At 33.2% G+C, this 26,017-nt stretch overlaps 1 long non-coding RNA gene across 2 annotated transcripts; it reads left to right on the forward strand.

Moving 5' to 3' along the window:
* Positions 1–5,886: 5,886 nt before the first annotated feature.
* On the forward strand, positions 5,887–14,251 carry LOC114298885 (uncharacterized). 2 transcript variants are annotated; one of them, XR_003642130.2, is made up of 3 exons: positions 5,887–8,847; positions 13,767–13,864; positions 14,004–14,251. It is a non-coding gene; the product is annotated as an uncharacterized LOC114298885 (long non-coding RNA). The 2 variants fall into 2 exon arrangements; XR_014360615.1 differs by having other exon boundaries at positions 5,887–13,864.
* The last annotated feature ends 11,766 nt before the right edge of the window (positions 14,252–26,017 follow it).

The following is a 26,017-nucleotide window of genomic DNA, read 5'->3' on the forward strand; positions in this document are numbered from 1 at the left end:
TATTTTAACTTCACAAATGGTTGATATATATATATATATATATTAAATATACTTAAACAATTTGATAGGTATAGACTGTTAGTTTTTAAAAGTACAATCATATAATACAATCTTATGAAATCAAATAGAAATCTCGACATAATCGATCAAAATTCTAATATTTAGAGCTTGTTTGGCATGAGCGTTTTTGATGAAAATAGTCAAAATGTCAAAACATCAAATCAGAACACTTTTTTACTTTTTATACATCTTTTCTTAAAACATAAAAAGAATCAATTAAAAGAATCAATTCCGAAACAGCCCCTAATGTCTTTTTTCACCTCTCCATTTATTTATATTAATCGTAACTAATAGATTAAAATTTTACAATACATATGGCACGTTTGTTTGTTTGGTGAGTGCTACATATGAACTTAATATTCAATTCATTAACTTTTTTCTATTATAATTTGAACTCACAAAATGATTACAGAGGTGCGAACCAAAATGATAAGCAAATAAGTCTCAAAAATTGAGGCTCCGTTGGGAAAGTCTCTCAAAATATGGTTCCACCCGTTGATTTGAGTGTGTTGTTTGTTTGGATCTTTCAAATCATAATTCTACACCCATTTCTCAAAACTCAATTTAAAACAGAATTGTTACTTTTCAAAACTCATAACCAAACACATAATTCAAAACTTTTTTCAAACCTTAATTCAAATCAATATTTTAATTTTAAAATTATTTTAAAAATATTTTAATTTTGTAAAGATTTTAAATATTTTAATATTTAAATATGTTATGCATTTTTTAAATTTTTTGAATATTTTTAAATATTTTAATTTCAAAATATTACGATTCTCAGTTTTTAAATTTTAAAATATTTTATTAAAATAAATTCAAACTCTATTTTATAGAAATATTTTTAAGTATTTTAATATTTTTTTGTTATGTATTTGGTTACGATTTAGGTGTAGAGTTGTGAAAGTCGTATGGAGTTTCGAGTTATGCGTTTGGTTATGCGTTTTAAAAATAATTTCATAATTGACTTTTGTTTGATGTGTTTGGTTACGATTTGAGTGTAGAGTTGTTTTTAAATTTAAAATATTAATATTTGAAATTATTTAAAATTTTTGAATATTTAAATTATTTAAATTTTTACGATTTAAATTTTTTGAATATTTATTTTAATTTTTTACTTTTTAAATTTTTTAGATTATTTAAATTATTTAAATATTTATGATTTTAATTTTTTGAGTATTTATTTTGAAAAAAATTTATTTCCTCTGTAGTATTTTCAATTAAAAAATTGATTAACGTTATTTTCTATTAACAATAATTTTTTTTAATAGAATTCTAAAAAGAGTTTGGCTATTAGTGTTGATCAGAATTTTCAATAGTGTGAAAGTAGTATGTTTTGTTTTGAGTTATAATAATTTGAATTAAGTTTTGAAAACTATTTCCAAAACTCATAACCAAAATTTTTTTCTTACTTCGCATGTCAGATCAAACTTTCAAAACTCAATTCCACACTCTATTCAAAAACTATAACCGAACAAATTTTCTACACTCAAATCATAATTCCATAACTCACAAACTCAAAATACAACTCATACTTTCAAATCATATTTTCAAGACTCTACCAAACGCAACCCAAAATTATGTATTATTCAATACTCGAGATCTAAGAATAATTAAAACAAAAAACAAAAAATAAAAATTTAAAAATTTTGCCAAACGGGCCTTACGAAGTTGAAATCGAGACGTAATATAATTTGTTTTTATCAATTTAAATAGAATGGTTCACGACACTAGAGCTATTATAAAACTACACAATTCAAAGGATTTGTAAATTCATACCAACTCAACTCGAGTCAATGCCCGAACCCACAAACAAATTAAGAATATTATTTAACAGATACCCAAAAAAATAATAAATAAATAAATAAATAAATTTAATTTGATTCAACTCGTTACAAATATATTATTAACATCACAGTTATAAGAAGTATGCCATACAATGGTATTATTAAAATTTCAAAAATATCCCATGGCTTTTACTCAACCACCTTACTATAGAGGCTAATAAATTGTGTGCGTGACATTAGTAAGGCCAATCATCTAGCCACACAAGATCTTATGTCCCTATTTTTCCCTCCACATATTTCAAATTATTTATTTGTCATACGATAAGTTTGACCGTATAAAAAGAAATGATTTGAGACAATGGGTCAAGCCCGTGTGGTGATTTTTGGATCCAATGGGTCAAGCCCATTTTGCCCATAACCTCCCTCTCTACAAAACTTGGGCACCCCTTGGGGTGTGCCCCGAGGTCCAATCCCGTGCCTTATAAACCCACTCAAAACATCCCACCAAATCAATGTGGGACAAGCCATTTTCCAAACTTAAGGAATTTCCACCAAAACTCCATTTCCGTGGAGCTCACTTTGGCTTCAATTTCCCATTCACCCGATAATGGTTTTGAGCAACCAAATATACCACGTGAATCACAACGCGGCATAGAACGCGTTACCGCTTAGACCTGCCAAAATAGACGTACGGGTCCCACCTAAATAATAGACTAAAGTTAGCAAAAAATTCTGTTTTTACCCAGAATTTTTCAACCATTTCCAACAAATTGTTATAAAGTAGGGATTAGTTTTAGGTGTGAAAGTATTTTATGAAAGAAATTGAATGTTTGATTATGATGCTTGCATTTAGACAAGACCATGTGCATTGTGGTTACATGAAATATTATTGGCCATTCAGATTTGCCAGCTCTAAGGTTGTGTTTTTCTAGCCCGATCTGATCATGGTCGATTCTCATTATTGAATCTATTGATAACTGGACTAGTAAATCTATTTGTCCAAAAAAAAAAGGGTCAAAAAATTTATCGAGAATTTGATTATGCGGGCTTTCTTTTTTAATAAAAAGGCGCTTCTATGATGAAGGAGGCATTGTGGACTATCTTGTACATTATTTTTAGTGTTCATGGCGAACACATAGCCCAACTACCACCTTGAGGCATGGACAACACATTGCCCAGCCAACACCTAGAAGTATTGTCCGCTTTGGCCTAAAGCATGATAGCTGGAGAGCCGCACGGATTTATTCCTTTGGTTTCCCAAGGACGCCTCCACAATGGAAGTGTCCAATGCTATCTTATAAGTCTATTCTAAATATTATATACAATCGATGTGGGATGGCAACACATATTTGAAACAAGATAATTGAGAATATTATCCGCAATCAATGTGGGATGGCAACCCATGTATTTGAAACAAATGATATAATAACAAATATATAGCTTGGACATGAACATTGAATACATCATATTAATATTTTTCAAAACTGGTGTCGTTCAATGGTCAATTTTATTGAATTATTTTAGAAAATTTGAAGTTATTTTCAAATTTTCAAAACTTTAATTTATATTTCTTTATTTATCTTGATGAAACTTTGTCCCACGTAAAAAAACAAAGGATAAAAATAATGTATTAATAAATGAAGTTTTCAAAGTAATTTTTAAATCAAAGAGGCTTGATGATTTAAACCAAAAAAGCATTTTGACGGTGGAGGTATTGCTGATGAAGAGTGATAAAAAAAATTTATTAAAAAATCTACGTCAATAAATTTTTATTTTAACTTCACAAATGGTTGATATATATATATTAAATATACTTAAACAATTTGATAGGTATAGACTGTTAGTTTTTAAAAGTACAATCATATAATACAATCTTATGAAATCAAATAGAAATCTCGACATAATCGATCAAAATTCTAATATTTAGAGCTTGTTTGGCATGAGCGTTTTTGATGAAAATAGTCAAAATGTCAAAACATCAAATCCGAACACTTTTTTACTTTTTATACATCTTTTCTTAAAACATAAAAAGAATCAATAAAAGAATCAATTCCGAAATAGCCCCTAATGTCTTTTTTCACCTCTCCATTTATTTATATTAATCATAACTAATAGATTAAAATTTTACAATACATATGGCACGTTTGTTTGTTTGGTGAGTGCTACATATGAACTTAATATTCAATTCATTAACTTTTTTCTATTATAATTTGAACTCACAAAATGATTACAGAGGTGCGAACCAAAATGATAAGCAAATAAGTCTCAAAAATTGAGGCTCCGTTGGGAAAGTCTCTCAAAATATGGTTCCACCCGTTGATTTGAGTGTGTTGTTTGTTTGGATCTTTCAAATCATAATTCTACACCCATTTCTCAAAACTCAATTTAAAACAGAATTGTTACTTTTCAAAACTCATAACCAAACACATAATTCAAAACTTTTTTCAAAACTTAATTCAAATCAATATTTTAATTTTTTAAATATTTTAAAAATATTTTAATTTTGTTAAGATTTTAAATATTTTAATATTTAAATATGTTATGCATTTTTTAAATTTTTTGAATATTTTTAAATATTTTAATTTCAAAATATTACGATTCTCAGTTTTTAAATTTTAAAATATTTTATTAAAATAAATTCAAACTCTATTTTATAGAAATATTTTTAAGTATTTTAATTTTTTTGTTATGTATTTGGTTACGATTTAGGTGTAGAGTTGTGAAAGTCGTATGGAGTTTCGAGTTATGCGTTTGGTTATGCGTTTTAAAAATAATTTCATAATTGACTTTTGTTTTATGTGTTTGGTTACGATTTGAGTGTAGAGTTGTTTTTAAATTTAAAATATTAATATTTGAAATTATTTAAAATTTTTGAATATTTAAATTATTTAAATTTTTACGATTTAAATTTTTTGAATATTTGTTTTAATTTTTTACTTTTTAAATTTTTTAGATTATTTAAATTATTTAAATATTTATGATTTTAATTTTTTGAGTATTTATTTTGAAAAAAATTTATTTCCTCTGTAGTATTTTCAATTAAAAAATTGATTAATGTTATTTTCTATTAACAATAATTTTTTTTAATAGAATTATAAAAAGAGTTTGGCTATTAGTGTTGATCAGAATTTTCAATAGTGTGAAAGTAGTATGTTTTGTTTTGAGTTATAATAATTTGAATTAAGTTTTGAAAACTATTTCCAAAACTCATAACCAAATTTTTTTTCTTACTTCGCATGTCAGATCAAACTTTCAAAACTCAATTCCACACTCTATTCAAAAACTATAACCGAACAAATTTTCTACACTCAAATCATAATTCCATAACTCACAAACTCAAAATACAACTCATACTTTCAAATCATATTTACAAGACTCTACCAAACGTAACCTAAAATTATGTATTATTCAATACTCAAGATCTAAGAATAATTAAAACAAAAAACAAAAAATAAAAATTTAAAAATTTTGCCAAACGGGCCTTACGAAGTTGAAATCGAGACGTAATATAATTTGTTTTTATCAATTTAAATAGAATGGTTCACGACACTAGAGCTATTATAAAACTACACAATTCAAAGGATTTGTAAATTCATACCAACTCAACTCGAGTCAATGCCCGAACCCACAAACAAATTAAGAATATTATTTAACAGATACCCAAAAAAATAATAAATAAATAAATAAATAAATTTAATTTGATTCAACTCGTTACAAATATATTATTAACATCACAGTTATAAGAAGTATGCCATACAATCACTACTAGAAAAGTGGGTATAAGACACGGAGTTTTTTGCGACGGTATATTAATCGTCACAAAAAGCACTCTTTTGCGACAGTTAATACCCCGTCGCCAATAGTCGCTTTTTGCGACAGCAATTCCTATCTCAAAAAGATGGAAGGATATGTTGGATGGTTTTTGTGATGGCAAATTATTAGTCGTCGTAAAAGCCTATTTTTTTGAGATGACTTTTTTCCCGTCGCAAAAGATTTTTTTTTTGGCATGGCCTTCGTTGTGTCGTGGCTAATAGACCAAAAAAAAAAAGCGCTTCTTGTTTTTTTCTCTATCACGCCTCTGTCTCCGTCACGCCCTCCTCCTCCTCTCTCTCGCTCCACCACTATCGGTATAGGAGCACACGACCACCACTGCCATTGATATCACCATCGCAAACCAGCAGCGCCTGATGGCAACACTCGCAGTTACGGAAAACATCAGAGGCAAATCCGAAATACAAAAATTAACGGCCTCTCTCACCTTTACGCGATCGTTCGTTCGTTCGTTCGTGTCGAGTGTTTTCGTGATAGAGAACGAGGAAGCAAGGAACTCCCGAAGCGTAGAGAGAGAATCTAGAGAGAGAAAGAGAGAAAATTGGGGCTGAGGAGGGAAAAAAGTTACAGAAGGTTTTCTCGTTGTTTTTTGGTTTCTCTCAGAGGTTAAAGGCTCTGTAACAATTCCAATGTGTTTCTAGACCCCATCATTACCTTCATTTTCCATTTCCATTACCGTTTCCAGAGAGAAAATCCCGAGGAAAAGCGAGGAAGATATAGAGAGAGTCGTCTTTGGTGCGAGTTTATCGATTTTGGGGGCAAAAATTGGATCTTGTAGGTTATTCACATTGTGGGTATATTGGAAAGAATCAATGGGTTCGCCTACATTGTGCTTTTGAAGGAAATTTAGGGTTTGATCACTCTCAATTTGATTGATTTGTGAGAAAAATGGTATTCACTTCCAATTGATTTTTGCAACTATTTTGTTTTTCATTTTTTTTTGAATTTTGATGATTTTTGAGTTATATTTGCTGACCTTAGTTGGTAATGGGAGCAAAACAGTCTCCCATTTCACCAAGTGATGCTGACGTGAGCACCACCGTCTACAATCTCAGTTTCGTATTCTCTTTCTTCCCATCAATTTTTCAAGGTGATACTGTTCAATCAAAGTTATGAAGGTTCTGATTGCAAGGGAAGCTTTGTTCTTACAACTTGAATAGAATTTTTTTTGGGAATTTCATGATGGCAATATTTGTTTGGTTTTAATTCCATCCATATCTCTTTCTTGTTGTGTTGGTTTATTGCAGTATAAATGCTCATCAAGGTCACTGTAAATATATGAAGACATGTACATGTATAAGAAGTAAATAATCTATATATCTGTATATGTGTAAACATGTATTTATGATTTTTGTACCCTTGCTGTCTCGGTTTCCTACTTGTAGAATTTTCGATATCTGCATTTCCATGTTGTTGTATGTCTGTTTTTTGTGCGAAGTGTCTGGTGTTTATTTCCATGCTATTTATGCCAAATGTTATTCACATGCTTGGAAATTGTTGGGTGCTCATGGTAGGAGTATGAATTATTGAGTTCCAAGAAGCTTCATATAAATTTGTGGTCCATAGATTGGAATTTTTCTTAGCTGGTAACTTTTTAATTTGAAAAAGTTGCTTTAGGGCCTAAGAGTTGATTGGTTATATGCTTACTTGTCAAACCCAAGATATTGATGCATACATTTATGCTTCTTGATCTTTGGGGCTGAACTGCAATGAAGTGGTGAATTAAGTAGTTAAATTAAGGGTGTTGGATCGAGTTTTATTATCTCTCCTAAAATTAATTGGTGTTATAGAGTGTTTCACTTTTGTCTTTTATGGAGTTTGACATCGTGCTCCGCAGAATTGTTTTTAGAGCAATCGTAGGGAGCGGGTATTGTGTATCAACAAAGGGAAATGGATTTAGATTTAAATTTAGATCTAGAAAAAAAAAGGGAAAAGAAAAAAGACAAAAGAAGCTATTAGAGCTTGGTTTGTGCATTGATTTTGTTAATGTAAAGGGCTATGAACGATTTAATGGGAGAATAAAGTCAGCACTTTTAAAGATTTCAGATATAAAGATTGGGAAAAATAATCTACTCAATGGCTTGATCGAGAGCCACTATTGGATCAATGGAAAGGTCTAGAGTCATTCATCAAGAAAATCAAGAACTGTAATGTCTTATGACAATAAGGGACAATGTGGGATCCTCTGTTCCCTTGTCCCAAAACACTCATAGGTGTTGAGTTATACATCAAGATTCTTGTTATTTAAGATTCTCACATAATTCAATAGTTGCAAGTGTTTTGGGATAGGGAGACAGAGAGATTTGCGGGCACAGGATGATCCTTGGCCATTAGGGGTCCTCTTTATAAATGATAATTAAGAGCATAGGCAAAGCTTGTAAACATTTTCCACCGCTAATATTACCAAAATAGATAGAAGTTCCCAAGCAACTAAATTAGTTGGATTGCACTTCTAAACTAACTCAACTTAGAATGCATAGAATTCTAAAATTCTAGCTTGAAAACTAATAATCTTGGTGTATCGATATTATAGATAAATTGTTACTGTCATGCTTGTCTTGTTATTTATATCATGCTACAGAGTTAAGATTAGAGTTTGGATTATTTAGTGAGGTTTTTGATCCCTTTTCTTATATTTGTATAATATTGAGCTATATATATCATAGCTCTTTAAGGAGACTTCTGATGATTTAAAAGTTTTCTTCGGCTTTGGTATTCTTTTCATTTAGTGCCAACAGGAGGTTTTTCACCAAGTTTATTTTCAAGCCTTCAACAGTGATTCAGGTATGAGACTGCTCTTGATTGCGTCAAATTTGCGACAAATGACTAATAAGACGACATCTAAAAGGCAAACCAAAGCATCAAACTTATAGCTAATGGTGCATTTTATTTTTTATTTTTTGTTTATTATTATTATTATTATTATTATTATTATTATTATTATTATTTTTGTTTTATTATGATATTGTGGTGGCTTAAGTGGAGGAGTATGTCTGGGTACGATGATTTAGCTGTGAGCAAGTTCTTTGCCATTTCTTGAATTTTCTGGAACTTACATTTTAACTGCTCTTATGATCAAATTACAGGAATAATGAAGGACATTGATTATAGCAAGATATTGAAGTTCAATTATAGGAACAACTCATGTTTTCTATAGAAAGTTGTTCAGGTAAGTTCATAAAAGCCCTGAGATTCTTAGTTAGTAGGTGCATGAAGCCTGGCACGATATTGATAATGAGTTTATGCCCTCATGGTGTATTTTTCTAGCAACCAGATTGCATTCCTTGTTTTCTTGATAATCTCTGTCTTCGTTACTGTTCTAACTTTGAATTGTTCCCTAATTACATAATCCATGTGAAACCATATTAGCCATTTATTTTGAACAATCAGATTATGAAAATGTAGGGGGTACCGATGTGAATTACTTGAAAAGGTTTTGGCCAAGTTGATTGTGAATTGTTGTGCTGTCAAACTTTTGCTCATTTGAGCTCAAGTATGGTGAATTTAGACATGTGAGTTTTTTTTTTCTTTTCTTTTTTGGTGAATACTAGAGAATATACAAAATTACAAGGGGCATGCCCCAGGCCTTACCACAACTATAAAGAGTTACACAAAAACTAACAACTATCTAACCTGCCCTCAAATGATATACAAAACTGCCCTAATCCATAATAATTATATATAGAGCTAAGATGTTCAGCAGCCATATCCTGATAGAATAGGGGTCCTGAACAATAGTAATCCAAGCATTGGCAGTCAAGAAGCTCCCTATTAACACAATCTGGGCATGGTATGGTCTGACAAAAATTGCTTCACTTGTACCCACCATAACTTCATCAAGGCAGCACATATTAAAAAACATGTTCAACAGCCCACTATCTACTATCCCAAAACCAAAACATAATGAGTCTTCTACATAGCCCGTAGGAGTAGGCCATAACACTAATAAACTAGTATTTACATCAGTCTTCAAAAGATGGTTCAAAAAGTAATAACAACTATACAATAAACTAAGACAGAGAGCATGACAGGGCGCAAGCTGCTGCCACCAACAAGCCTCAATTCCTTTGGATAGGAGCAAGATGCAGCCACCTCCGATCCACCACACTAAGCCAACAATCATCCAAGATTCCTCCAAGTCACCAGCCTTCACTGGCAGCAGTCTTACAAGTGCATCCAACACATGGCAGCAGCAATCTCCTGGATGCATTTGCAAGCTAGATGTAATCAATATAACCTACCAATAATGAAGTATGAAATAAGTATTACCAAGAAATAGGTAATACAAATCACATAACAGCACCAGGCTAAAGCACACAATATATGGGCTCACTGCACTCGACCCACAATATAAAATCTCATATCTCTCTGTTACAGCTTTCTTACCCTACATATAAAAATCACTCATATAAAGCCTGAATCCACTCAACCCATAGAATTTTCACTCAAATGTTTGAATGCATGACATTTTAAATGTGTTTCTCACTTTACTCAACCCTTATCAAATTGTTGTTTAGCTCCTTATACTGCTGCATAGATTAGCAAACAATTAGAAAAACACACTTTTTTGCTTTCCTTCACTCATCTCTCTTATATTGAACTCATATCACTCAACATCCCTCCCATTCTTGATGATATGGGGCTTCAAAACAGACTCAGGTAGATTCCACTGAACAATGAACTAGTCATCACTGGTTGATCTTGGCAAGTTGTTAATAGACAAAAGTCTACCTCTAATCATTTGAATAATAGATTTAATAACCACCTCTTCAGGTTTGTATTCTTTATTAAAGATTCTATTATTCCTTTCAAGCCATATATGATAGACAGAGCACAACAAGGACAATTTAAGGATAATTGATCTCGGAGATTTGCCTTTAGTCTCTTTGGTAGCAAAGTTAATAACATCAGGCCAGTGAAGATTAGGCCAGTTCACATTGCACTTGGCTTTGAGAGCATTCCAGATCCTAGTAGAAAATAAACAATTAAAGAACAGGTGGGAATGACTCTCATCAGGATACTGACAGAGAGGGCAGATTGAAGTAGAGGTCAAGTCAAAAAGACTCAATCTATCACCAGTATTCAATCTATCATGAGAAGCTATCCAAACATTGAAGTTGACTCTAGGTATCATATGAGGACCCCAGATGAGCTTATGCCAAGCAACTTTATCATACTTATTCCTCCAATGATTCCAGGCAGAGTTGATAGTGAACTCCTCATCAGAGTTTAAATTCCAAATAGGTTGATCACACCTAGAGGAATAAAGCTAATATGGAATGGGCATTATTAATTGGTTTAGTCCTAAGATAATTGGTTATTCTGTTTATAGGAATAGAAAAGCTACTGATCGATCATCAAACACGGTAAGTCTTTAATTTTCGCCTCTTGCATACCTTGATCTTTCAATTTGTTAAATAAGCGTGTAATTGAGATAGAGGAGAACATATATGGTACAATTTGCATCCTACTTTTGAAATTGTTTTGCAGACTTGTTGCTATATATCTCAAACAAAATTATCTTAAGATGTGTGATAAAATCTTTATATATTTCAAAGAGTCAACTTTCACTTTAAGTGGTAGAAGTGATATTTAAAATATGATATGATGTGAAAACTTTTAAGACATTTCAAATGAACTTATTTCTATAGAAAGTTGTTCAGGTAAGTTCAATTTGCAGCAGGAGTTTTTTTTTTTTTTTTGTTATGATTGGCCAATGTTCTTGTTTTGTCTTAGTATTATATCCTATCATAATTTTTTATTATTCTGTTTTTATTGTACTAAGCTTTTGCTTTTAATTTTTTTTTTTTCCAAATGTCATACTCCAAAAGGTCAAGGTGCCTTTGATACTCATTTCCGGACCCTATGGAGTTTGTATTTTGGTTTTGGATTTGGGCTTAGTTTTTGAAATGTCTCTAATGTAACTGTTTATTTGCCACAACTCTATACAGTTGAGTGCTGAGGCTACAATGCTTCTTATGCAATTGGATTTCTGGATTTGTGTTAAAACTATTTTTAAGTTTTGTCAAACTTAATTATTACTTGCTTTACATGTTTTATTCTTTTAAGGAATCTAGTCATTCTGTCCGTCATTGTATTACAAAATAGCCTTAATAAATATTGCTAAATATTAAAAGTGAAAAATATAATTCTACATATTATTAAGTTGGAAACTTTGGGTGTGTTTGGTTTGTGTTTGTAGAGTATTTTTGAGATAAAAAGTACGAAAACTTGTTTGGTTTGTCTTTTTTCAGAAATGATTTTGGAAAATTATTTTGGGGAGAGAGTTTTAAAAAAAGTGATTGATTTGATGTGTATGAGAGAGTAATTTTGGAAAGTAGGTAACCAAACAAAATTTTGAGATTTTTTTTGAAAAAATTTGTTTGGTTTGATTACTCTTGAAAATTTGTTTGTAGAGAATTTTTTCCAAAAATTTTTCTGAAAAACAAACCAAATTTATTTCTTACAAATTCAGGGTTTGTGGGCTAAATATTAGAATTCTGTTTGTTCACTCAAATTATTTGGAATGCAATTATATTCAGAAAGATTAAACAACCATGCTTGTGACTGATGTATTGATGCATATACCATGACAGTTTGGCCATGTATTGACAGGTTGACAGCTTGAAGGAAAAACTCCTTGAAAAGTTAGAACAGTTCATGGGATTAGATGTTTGGATTAGACTATTTTTAGTAAATTCAATGTTTGGTTGGACGAACTGGATAAAGAAATGTTCAAAAGACTATTTTACCCTTGTAATTTATAATTTTTGTTTAATATATAATTTTAAATTTGTAATCTATAATTTAACAACACTAAATTTTTTTAATTTATAAGGCCATAATTTTTAATTTATTATTTTCAATTAAATTAAATTTATAATTTATATTTTTTATTTAATATATAATTTTAAATTAACAACACTAAAAAAATAATTTTATTTAATATATAAATTTAATTTTTTAACGGCACTAAAAAAATTTAATTTATATGACCATAATTTTTAATTTATTATTTTTAATTAAATTAAATTTATAATTTATAATTTATAATTTAATATATAATTTTAAATTAACAACACTAAAATTTTTTTTATTTAATATATAAATTTAATTTTTTAACAACACTAAAAAAATTATAAGGCCATAATTTTTAATTTACTATTTTTAATTAAATTAAATTAAATTAAATTTATAATTTATAATTTTTATTTAATATATAATTTTAAATTAACAACACTAAAAAATTAATTTACAAGTGTCCAAAAGACTATTTTACCCTTTTTCAATTGTTGATTAAGTAATAGCATGAAGGTAAAATGGAGATTTCACACATTAATCCCATGAGATACCAATCCTATGGAAATAATCCCACCCCTCCCCCTAAGATACAATAATCTCTCATATGAAAGACTAATAGTCCGGAGGGACTATTAATCCGGAGCAAAAAAATTGAACCAAACAATGGACTATTAGTCTACATGAACTAATAGTCCAGTCCCATAAAATAATTCCTCAAAGCAAACAAACTAGTGTAACACTCTAAAGTAACGCACAAAAAAATTTCTTATTGTAACACTCTAATGTAATACACAAAAAAAACTCATTAGTGTATTTTTTGAATTTGATTCTAGAGAAGTAAGCAATTCTTCATTGGATCATGATAGACCTTCTAAATAAGGAAATTACCTCGACTCAGTTCCTTCTGCTTTCTACTGCTTCTGAGGCAAGTGAACACAAACTGACGTTATATTTGTTTTTTATATGGGTATCTTCTTGGATTACATTTAAATTTAATTGTATTATCATATCAAACCACTCCTAGCTGTTAGTGCAATTTTAATGAGATGAACTTTGTTTCAATTTCTAACCGTGCTTTTATTATGCAAAAAGAACTTAATTTCAGAAATAGGAGCCAGCTGGTACTGTTGTTCTACCAATTTTTTTTTTCTTTTTCCCTGAAGCATGTACTCTTTCTTGTTAGTTCTTATAGCAAGTGCTCATGTTAGATTTTTTATTTTACGTTCTTAAATCCTGTAGTTAGTTTTTGCACGATAACCATTGCTTATCTACTATTTTTTGTGTAAGGCTTATACTCGGGAGTTTGTGGAAGTGGTCTATGCTTGTTGGGTAATATTCTTTGATTCAGAGCAGTAACTAATCAAACTTGCACAAGACCTTACTAGGTATGAGTTTATTTTTCAACAAATTTTTTTTTATTATAAAAATCTGCTAGAATTTATGATGTACTTTTTCTTGGATGATCTTTTAAAGAAGAAGAAATGCATTTTGCTCATAAATGAGGGAAATTATATTTTATTCCAGGGGCGAAAAAGCTACTGGTTTGGAAACACCATCCCGAGGTATAAAAATAGTTAGAGAAGTTGTTAGAAGATACATTGTGTGGTGTTCGATTCATATATATGTTATAATCTTATTTATTGAAATAAATATCAAATGTTTTACATTTTTTTTAAGGTTGAAATTAATTATATTGTAAATAATTAATTCTTTTTCTTTTTCTTTTTGCAAATGCTATCTTTTGAGTACATGATGATATCTTCACATATCAATATTGGAGCTTATTGTTGATACTAAAACAAGCTATAATATATAGGTTTTTTTTATTTGTACTGTCAATACTTTTGTTTTGTTTTAAATACAAATTTGAGTTCTTGAATTATCAAAAATTATTAATATTGTTGGAGGATGTTTTATATATTTTTGTAAGGAATGTTTGATTGACACTGTATTGTTACATAGTACATATATATATATTATTATTCATATATATGATTTTGTGAATGTGAATGTGAATGTGGATGTGGATGTATTTTATTTTAGAAAATATTAATAATTTGTATAGGGAATTAATTAATAAAATATATATTTATTTTATGAAAATAATTATTTTGCAACAGTAATAAACCGTGGCTAATGTAATTATCATTTCCTTACATTTTATTAGCGACGGGTTAACCTGTTGCATATATATATATATATATTAGTGCCATCTTTAGCGACGGTTTAAACTGTTGCAAATATGATATTAATTTAATTTTACTTTTTTTGCGACGTTTTAAACCGTTGCTAATAATACTTTTTTCGATGACAAATACCGTCTTTAAAAAAATTTTGGCGATGGCAACCCATATCGTCACTAAAGGTGAAGTTTTTTCCCCATTTTTTTGTGTCAGGTTAAACCGTCGCAAAAATCATTGATTAGCCGTCGTTACAAGAACACGACGGTTTGTAACCGTCGCAAATACTTTTTGTCACGCCCTCTTCCGCCACCCCCCATTTCCCGTCACTACTCCGTCGCAAAAGTCTTTTGCGACGATATATGGACCTTTTGCAATGTTTGAGACCGTCGCAAAAAGTCCAATTTTTAATAGTGAATGGTATTATTAAAATTTCAAAAATATCCCATGGCTTTTACTCAACCACCTTACTATAGAGGCTAATAAATTGTGTGCGTGACATTAGTAAGGCCAATCATCTAGCCACACAAGATCTTATGTCCCTATTTTTCCCTCCACATATTTCAAATTATTTATTTGTCATACGATAAGTTTGACCGTATAAAAAGAAATGATTTGAGACAATGGGTCAAGCCCGTGTGGTGATTTTTGGATCCAATGGGTCAAGCCCATTTTGCCCATAACCTCCCTCTCTACAAAACTTGGGCACCCCTTGGGGTGTGCCCCGAGGTCCAATCCCGTGCCTTATAAACCCACTCAAAACATCCCACCAAATCAATGTGGGACAAGCCATTTTCCAACCTTAAGGAATTTCCACCAAAACTCCATTTCCGTGGAGCTCACTTTGGCTTCAATTTCCCATTCACCCGATAATGGTTTTGAGCAACCAAATATACCACGTGAATCACAACGCGGCATAGAACGCGTTACCGCTTAGACCCGCCAAAATAGACGTACGGGTCCCACCTAAATAATAGACTAAAGTTAGCAAAAAATTCTGTTTTTACCCAGAATTTTTCAACCATTTCCAACAAATTGTTACAAAGTGGGGATTAGTTTTAGGTGTGAAAGTATTTTATGAAAGAAATTGAATGTTTGATTATGATGCTTGCATTTAGACAAGACCATGTGCATTGTGGTTACATGAAATATTATTGGCCATTCAGATTTGCCAGCTCTAAGGTTGTGTTTTTCTAGCCCGATTTGATCATGGTCGATTCTCATTATTGAATCTATTGATAACCGGACTAGTAAATCTATTTGTCCAAAAAAAAAAGGGTCAAAAAATTTAGTGAGAATTTGATTATGCGGGCTTTCTTTTTTAATAAAAAGGCGCTTCTATGATGAAGGAGGCATTGTGGACTATCTTGTACATTATTTGTAGTGTTCATGGCGAACACATAGCCCAACTACCACCTTGAGGCATGGACAACACATTGCCCAGCCAACACCTAGAAGTATTGTCTGCTTTGGCCTAAAGCCTGATAGCTGGAGAGCCGCACGGATTTATTCCTTTGGTTTCCCAAGGACGCCTCCACAATGGAAGTGTCCAATGCTATCTTATAAGTCTATTCTAAATATTATATACAATCGATGTGGGATGGCAACACATATTTGAAACAAGATAATTGAGAATATTATCCGCAATCGATGTGGGATGGCAACCCATATATTTGAAACAAATGATATAATAACAAATATATAGCTTGGACATGAACATTGAATACATCATATTAATATTTTTCAAAACTGGTGTCGTTCAATGGTCAATTTTATTGAATTATTTTAGAAAATTTGAAGTTATTTTCAAATTTTCAAAACTTTAATTTATATTTCTTTATTTATCTTGATGAAACTTTGTCCCACGTAAAAAAAGAAAGGACAAAAATAATGTATTAATAAATGAAGTTTTCAAAGTAATTTTTAAATCAAAGAGGCTTGATGATTTAAACCAAAAAAGCATTTTGACGGTGGAGGTATTGCTGATGAAGAGTGATAAAAAAAATTTATTAAAAAATCTACGTCAATAAATTTTTATTTTAACTTCACAAATGGTTGATATATATATATATATATATTAAATATACTTAAACAATTTGATAGGTATAGACTGTTAGTTTTTAAAAGTACAATCATATAATACAATCTTATGAAATCAAATAGAAATCTCGACATAATCGATCAAAATTCTAATATTTAGAGCTTGTTTGGCATGAGCGTTTTTGATGAAAATAGTCAAAATGTCAAAACATCAAATCAGAACACTTTTTTACTTTTTATACATCTTTTCTTAAAACATAAAAAGAATCAATTAAAAGAATCAATTCCGAAATAGCCCCTAATGTCTTTTTTCACCTCTCCATTTATTTATATTAATCGTAACTAATAGATTAAAATTTTACAATACATATGGCACGTTTGTTTGTTTGGTGAGTGCTACATATGAACTTAATATTCAATTCATTAACTTTTTTCTATTATAATTTGAACTCACAAAATGATTACAGAGGTGCGAACCAAAATGATAAGCAAATAAGTCTCAAAAATTGAGGCTCCGTTGGGAAAGTCTCTCAAAATATGGTTCCACCCGTTGATTTGAGTGTGTTGTTTGTTTGGATCTTTCAAATCATAATTCTACACCCATTTCTCAAAACTCAATTTAAAACAGAATTGTTACTTTTCAAAACTCATAACCAAACACATAATTCAAAACTTTTTTCAAAACTTAATTCAAATCAATATTTTAATTTTTTAAATATTTTAAAAATATTTTAATTTTGTTAAGATTTTAAATATTTTAATATTTAAATATGTTATGCATTTTTTAAATTTTTTGAATATTTTTAAATATTTAATTTCAAAATATTACGATTCTCAGTTTTTAAATTTTAAAATATTTTATTAAAATAAATTCAAACTCTATTTTATAGAAATATTTTTAAGTATTTTAATTTTTTTTGTTATGTATTTTGTTACGATTTAGGTGTAGAGTTGTGAAAGTCGTATGGAGTTTCGAGTTATGCGTTTGGTTATGCGTTTTAAAAATAATTTCATAATTGACTTTTGTTTTATGTGTTTGGTTACGATTTGAGTGTACAGTTGTTTTTAAATTTAAAATATTAATATTTGAAATTATTTAAAATTTTTGAATATTTAAATTATTTAAATTTTTATGATTTAAATTTTTTGAATATTTATTTTAATTTTTTACTTTTTAAATTTTTTAGATTATTTAAATTATTTAAATATTTATGATTTTAATTTTTTGAGTATTTATTTTGAAAAAAATTTATTTCCTCTGTAGTATTTTCAATTAAAAAATTGATTAATGTTATTTTCTATTAACAATAATTTTTTTTAATAGAATTATAAAAAGAGTTTGGCTATTAGTGTTGATCAGAATTTTCAATAGTGTGAAAGTAGTATGTTTTGTTTTGAGTTATAATAATTTGAATTAAGTTTTGAAAACTATTTCCAAAACTCATAACCAAAAATTTTTTCTTACTTCGCATGTCAGATCAAACTTTCAAAACTCAATTCCACACTCTATTCAAAAACTATAACCGAACAAATTTTCTACACTCAAATCATAATTCCATAACTCACAAACTCAAAATACAACTCATACTTTCAAATCATATTTACAAAACTCTACCAAACGTAACCTAAAATTATGTATTATTCAATACTCAAGATCTAAGAATAATTAAAACAAAAAACAAAAAATAAAAATTTAAAAATTTTGCCAAAACGGGCCTTACGAAGTTGAAATCGAGACGTAATATAATTTGTTTTTATCAATTTAAATAGAATGGTTCACGACACTAGAGCTATTATAAAACTACACAATTCAAAGGATTTGTAAATTCATACCAACTCAACTCGAGTCAATGCCCGAACCCACAAACAAATTAAGAATATTATTTAACAGATACCCAAAAAAATAATAAATAAATAAATAAATAAATTTAATTTGATTCAACTCGTTACAAATATATTATTAACATTACAGCTATAAGAAGTATGCCATACAATGGTAGTATTAAAATTTCAAAAATATCCCATGGCTTTTACTCAACCACCTTACTATAGAGGCTAATAAATTGTGTGCGTGACATTAGTAAGGCCAATCATCTAGCCACACAAGATCTTATGTCCCTATTTTTCCCTCCACATATTTCAAATTATTTATTTGTCATACGATAAGTTTGACCGTATAAAAAGAAATGATTTGAGACAATGGGTCAAGCCCGTGTGGTGATTTTTGGATCCAATGGGTCAAGCCCATTTTGCCCATAACCTCCCTCTCTACAAAACTTGGGCACCCCTTGGGGTGTGCCCCGAGGTCCAATCCCGTGCCTTATAAACCCACTCAAAACATCCCACCAAATCAATGTGGGACAAGCCATTTTCCAACCTTAAGGAATTTCCACCAAAACTCCATTTCCGTGGAGCTCACTTTGGCTTCAATTTCCCATTCACCCGATAATGGTTTTGAGCAACCAAATATACCACGTGAATCACAACGCGGCATAGAACGCGTTACCGCTTAGACCCGCCAAAATAGACGTACGGGTCCCACCTAAATAATAGACTAAAGTTAGCAAAAAATTCTGTTTTTACCCAGAATTTTTCAACCATTTCCAACAAATTGTTATAAAGTAGGGATTAGTTTTAGGTGTGAAAGTATTTTATGAAAGAAATTGAATGTTTGATTATGATGCTTGCATTTAGACAAGACCATGTGCATTGTGGTTACATGAAATATTATTGGCCATTCAGATTTGCCAGCTCTAAGGTTGTGTTTTTCTAGCCCGATCTGATCATGGTCGATTCTCATTATTGAATCTATTGATAACCGGACTAGTAAATCTATTTGTCCAAAAAAAAAAAGGGTCAAAAAATTTATTGAGAATTTGATTATGCGGGCTTTCTTTTTTAATAAAAAGGCGCTTCTATGATGAAGGAGGCATTGTGGACTATCTTGTACATTATTTGTAGTGTTCATGGCGAACACATAGCCCAACTACCACCTTGAGGCATGGACAACACATTGCCCAGCCAACACCTAGAAGTATTGTCCGCTTTGGCCTAAAGCATGATAGCTGGAGAGCCGCACGGATTTATTCCTTTGGTTTCCCAAGGACGCCTCCACAATGGAAGTGTCCAATGCTATCTTATAAGTCTATTCTAAATATTATATACAATCGATGTGGAATGGCAACACATATTTGAAACAAGATAATTGAGAATATTATCCGCAATCGATGTGGGATGGCAACCCATATATTTGAAACAAATGATATAATAAAAAAATATATAGCTTGGACATGAACATTGAATACATCATATTAATATTTTTCAAAACTGGTGTCGTTCAATGGTCAATTTTATTGAATTATTTTAGAAAATTTGAAGTTATTTTCAAATTTTCAAAACTTTAATTTATATTTCTTTATTTATCTTGATGAAACTTTGTCCCACGTAAAAAAAGAAAGGACAAAAATAATGTATTAATAAATGAAGTTTTCAAAGTAATTTTTAAATCAAAGAGGCTTGATGATTTATGTAACGCCCTCAAAATAATAACATTAAACCCATCAGATAAGACAAGCATTTATATATAAACTAACCACATTCCTTTATTTCATTGAGTTTCATTACATAAGTATTACATGTTAACATCAAAACAAAATGCCCTACGGGCTTACAGCTTTCCAAGTTAACACTTGGTTTCAACAAAAGAGTACTAACTCGTTTACACATTAAGCCCTTGGCTTGAAGTTACATGTAATACATCAAAAGTAAAACAACTACACTATGTCCGCCTCTAGCCTTCCAAGCTATGTCCTTGGAGGTGGCATGCTTCCTGTGCCTGAAAATGATATTCCCATATAGGGTGAGCCACAGCCCAGTAGAAATACACTAAACCAACCATGAACAATGACTAAAATATTAGCAATTGATAGTTGGTCAACACTGATACAATCACATAAATTACATATTTATGTCAACGACTTACAAGTCCCAATTACTTTTCATTTTCCCTTTTTCAACAGATAAGCATGCTAGCTCTATCATCATTTCCACAGATATGTATAAAAACTATATCTTACATTCAGATAAGCATAAAAGCTATATCCACATTCTCAACAGATATGTATAACTACAATATCCACAGATAAGCATACAAGCTGTATCCACACTTCACAAAGATAAGCATATGAGCTCTATCTTCACTTCTCTAGACAAGCATATGAGCTCTGTCTACGGAGTTCATCCCCTATCTCCTCCCAATACCTATCCGGTTTAGAGGTACATCCCCTATCTTCCCCTAAACCGCGGAGTACATCCCCTATCTCCTCCTCTACACATAACGTATATAAACACATTGGTTCTATATACAATCACACAATACATACAATTAATGTATTCTATCAACTGTCAAGTTCCATGACACATTCCATTGATTAGTTTCCGTTTACTTAATCATCATGCATTGTCTACAACAATCCCGACTATCCTCCACCGATAGCCCAAAGCAGTTATTTCTAAAACAGAAAATAAATGCACAAATGGATATTCAATCAACATTTCTTTTCCTCATTTCTCACCAATTAATTATCCCAATTAATTAAACAATGTAATTAGGCCATTTTCCACAATTACCATTTCAACCCTTAGGTCCCATTTTCATCAATGATTCAACAATCATTCCATTTTTCTATGCCAAACATGCATCTAGTTTTATTATGAATAAAATCCCAACTTTTGTAAAATTACACAAAAGTCCCAATCTTTCACAAAATTACCAAACCAAGCCCAACATCTCAAAATACCAAAATTTAAAGACAAAACCCATAGAGAGGAGTAGGTTATCCCTACCTCAAATTCGGAGTCCCAAAGGAGAAGACGACAAAACCCAACGTGCTCCAAAACCCGTGATTTTCAGATTAAAATGTAGCCCTCGACGATCAACAACTTTTTTGTAAAGGCCAAAGGTGAGCAAATCACTCCTACTAGATCAAAACCTAGAGAGAAGGTAGTATCTAGAGAGAAAGACTCAACAATGGTGTTTTTTGGAAAAGTAAGAGAGAGAAGAGAAAGTGAAAAAGTGATTTGGAAAGTCACAACTTCGGGACTTTAACCCAGGTCTCCGCTCGAGCGTAAAACACCCCGCTCGAGCGGCCACTCACAGACTTACGCTCGAGCGGCCAACCTCCCGCTCGAGCGCAGAATGCACTCGCTCAGCACTTTTGCAGAAACAGACCTACGCTCGAGCTGCCAAACCTACGCTCGAGCGTACAACACTGCACAACAAATACTGGATGGGTGTATTCCCCGCTCGAGCGCCAACACCTCCGCTTGAGCGTACAGGTCAAAATCTGGGCAACTAGTTTTGGCTTCTAAACTCAACCAACCTGAAACAAAACCGCCCAACACATCCTATAACTCAAATATGTAAAAAAAAAAAAAAGTGTAAACAAGATAATAATCAACCACCAACATCCACGGACACATGTTCGGATCACTATACAACAAGGGTAAACCCGGGATCGCTATAACCTCCCCCCCTTAAAGAATTTCGTCCCCGAAATTAAGCACAAGTTTGCAAAAACAGGTGTTCTTTCATTTTAAACAATGTTACACTTGAACATTCAACAATTCGACCCATTACCGGTTATTCCATCCCTTTAACAAGAGACATATCACAATATGTAAACAACATATGTACTCCCGACATGCATCAACATTATGCATTATCTTTCCAATTCCAACAATATATATTCAACATATACAATGTTACATTCAACGTCCATATGAGGCAAGTTCCAAACATACTTCCAATAAACCAAACATTCTCAATGTTTCACAACTTAAGACATATATAAAAGCTCTTAAGTTCAACAAAATGAAAAATGTAAATACAAGATCACATAACAACAAACAAGTCTGGATATTTCTCTCGGACTTCCAACTCACGTTCCCAAGTGGCTTCCTCCACTCCGTGATGTTTCCACAAGACTTTCACCAAAGGAATGGTCTTGCCGCGCAGGACCTGATCCCGCCTATCCAAGACCCGTACCGGTCTCTCCTCATACGAGGTATCCTCATCTACCTCTAAATCAGTCCAATCCAACACATGTGATGGATCTGGCTCATACTTCCGAAGCATACTCACATGAAATACGTCATGCACTCCAGACAACTGCGGCGGTAAGGCTAACCGATAAGCAACCTCACCAACCCTCTCAAGGATCTCAAAAGGACCAATAAACCGAGGGGATAACTTCCCACTCTTCCCAAACCTCATCAGACCTTGTCTAGGTGATATCTTCAGAAAGACATGGTCACCTACCTCAAACGCCAAAGGCCTCCTCCTACGGTCAGCATAAGATTTCTGCCGACTCTGGGCTGTAACAAGCCTCCTACGGATAAGCTCAACTTTCTCCGTCGTCTCCCTAACCAACTCCGGACCCAACAAAGGTGCATCACCCACCTCGGCCCAACAAACTGGAGACCTACACGGTCGGCCATACAAGGCCTCAAACGGTGCCATACCGATGCTAGACTGAAAACTGTTGTTGTAGGCAAACTCTACCAATGGCAAGTGCCTCTCCCACGTCCCACTGAAGTCCAGGACACAACCCCGAAGCATATCCTCGAGGATCTGAATAGTACGCTCGGACTGCCCGTCAGTCTGAGGATGATAAGCCGTACTAAAGGTCAACTTAGTGCCCAAGGCACTCTGCAAACTCTGCCCCAACCTAGCAGTAAAACGAGGATCTCTATCTGAGATGATTGTCACTGGGACCCCGTGCAATCGCACTACGTCCCGAATATACAAATCGGCAAGATGATCCACCGAATCTCTCACGCGCATAGGAATGAAGTGCGCTGACTTAGTCAACCAGTCTACAACCACCCAAATAGCATCACTACCCCGTTGAGTCCTCGGAAGACCTACAACGAAGTCCATAGTGACATGCTCCCACTTCCACTCGGCAATAGGCAAGGGTTGCAACAAACCCGCTGGCCTCTGATGCTCGGCCTTCACTTGCTGGCAAGTAAGGCATTTCGATACGAAAACAGCCACATCTCTCTTCATACCCCGCCACCAAAACTGGCGACCCAAATCCTGATACATCTTAGTACCTCCCGGATGCACCGCAAGGCGCGAATGATGAAACTCTCGGAGTACTTCCTCTCGGCAAGACTCCGGTACAAACAAACGGTCTCGGTATCTCACACTCACGTCGGGATACACCGTCAAACCCTTCTCAACTTTCCCACTGGAGATCTTCTCTCGGAGGGATTCTACCTCAAGGTCACCTCTCTGTGCCTCTAACACTCTAATCACAAGTGTAGGCTGCGCAACAACAGAAAACAAGGCCGCAGCCTCAACAGATTCGCCCAGTAGCAAATCAAACTCGCCAAGTGCTCCCAACATCTCCCATTCCCGGATGGCTATACAAGCTACATCACTAATGGTTTTCCTACTAAGGGCATCGGCCACAACATTGGCCTTTCCCGGATGATAATGTAACTCAAAATCATAATCCTCGATGAACTCCATCCATCTCCTCTGCCTCAAATTCAAGTCTCTCTGTGTAAACAGATACTTCAAACTCTTATGATCCGAGAATACCTCGAACCTTTCACCATAAAGGTAGTGCCTCCAGATTTTCAAGGCAAAGATCACAGCTGCTAACTCTAGGTCATGTGTGGGGTAATTCTTCTCGTGTATTTTCAACTGACGTGAGCCATAAGCTACCACTTTCCCCTCTTGCATCAACACACAACCCAAACCCTCTCGTGAGGCATCACAATATACAGCATAACCCAACCCTCTCTCCGGAATAATCAATACCGGAGCGGTGGTCAATCTAACTTTCAACTCTTGGAACGACTTTTCACAAGTCTCACTCCACACAAACTTGACTCCCTTCCGAGTCAGTCTAGTCAACGGTGACGCTAACCTGGAGAAATCTTTCACAAACCGACGGTAATACCCAGCCAATCCCAGAAAACTGCGGATCTCAAACACACTCTTAGGCTGTGCCCAATCTTGCACTGCCTCAACCTTGGATGTATCAACAGACACCCCTTCTCCGGATACCACGTGGCCTAAGAATTTGACTTCCCTCAGCCAGAACTCACACTTCCCAAACTTGGCATACAGCCTATGGGCTCTAAGTAACTCAAGCACCACTCTCAAGTGTGCCTCGTGCTCCTCCTCAGAAGACGAATAGATAAGGATGTCGTCCACGAAAACAACCACAAATCGGTCTAAGAACTCCCGGAAAATCCGGTTCATCAAGTCCATAAAGACTGCCGGTGCATTGGTAAGCCCAAATGGCATCACCAGAAACTCATAATGGCCATACCGCGTACGGAATGCCGTCTTAGGAATATCTTCCTCCCTGACCCTCAACTGATGGTAACCCGATCTCAAGTCTATCTTAGAGAAACAACGGGAACCCTTCAACTGGTCAAACAAATCATCTATACGGGGCATAGGGTACTTATTTTTAACCGTAGCCCGATTCAACTTCCGATAATCAATACACAATCTCAAGGCACCATCTTTCTTTTTAACAAAGAGGGCCGGTGCTCCCCACGGTGAAACACTAGGGCGAACAAAGCCCTTATCGAGCAACTCCTGGAGCTGAACTTTCAACTCAACCAACTCTGCTGGAGCAAAACGGTAAGGTGCCATAGAAATCGGCGCCGTACCAGGCACTAAATCAATAGAGAACTCTATCTCTCGGTGAGGTGGCAAACTAACAAGATCTTCGGGAAAGACATCCGAATACTCACAAACCACCCTCGGTAACACAACCTGGGTCTCACCACACTTACTACTCTCAAAGCTAGCAAGTAGACTACTAAGCTCACTTCGCCCTCGCGAATCAAACCCCGGTGGCAAAACACCACCAACCCGGTCTCCCAAGAAATGGAACCACTCCCCGCTCAAGGTACATAACGTGACCCTCTGGCGGTAGCAATCAATAACAGCCCGGTATGACGATAGCCAGTCCATACCCAAAATAACATCAAAACCCTTCATGGGCATGACAACAAACGGAAAAGGAAGCCTATAATCGGCGACCTCAATATCACATCCTCTAACACCCTGTTTCAGGATCAACTCACCGCCCAAAGGCGATACCACACAAATAGGAGATGCTAACTGTGCTAACTCCAATTCCAAAACAGATGCAAATGCAGCAGATACAAAAGAATGAGATGCACCCGTGTCTATCAACACATTAGCAACTGAGTTGCAAAACAGAAAAGTACCTCTCACTACTGATGGAGCTGGTACTAAATCCTGCGCGGTAACAGCATACACGC

The sequence above is a fragment of the Camellia sinensis genome, chromosome 2 (genome assembly GCF_055761805.1).
Source record: "Camellia sinensis isolate YWXY chromosome 2, ASM5576180v1, whole genome shotgun sequence".
NCBI lineage: Eukaryota > Viridiplantae > Streptophyta > Magnoliopsida > Ericales > Theaceae > Camellia > Camellia sinensis.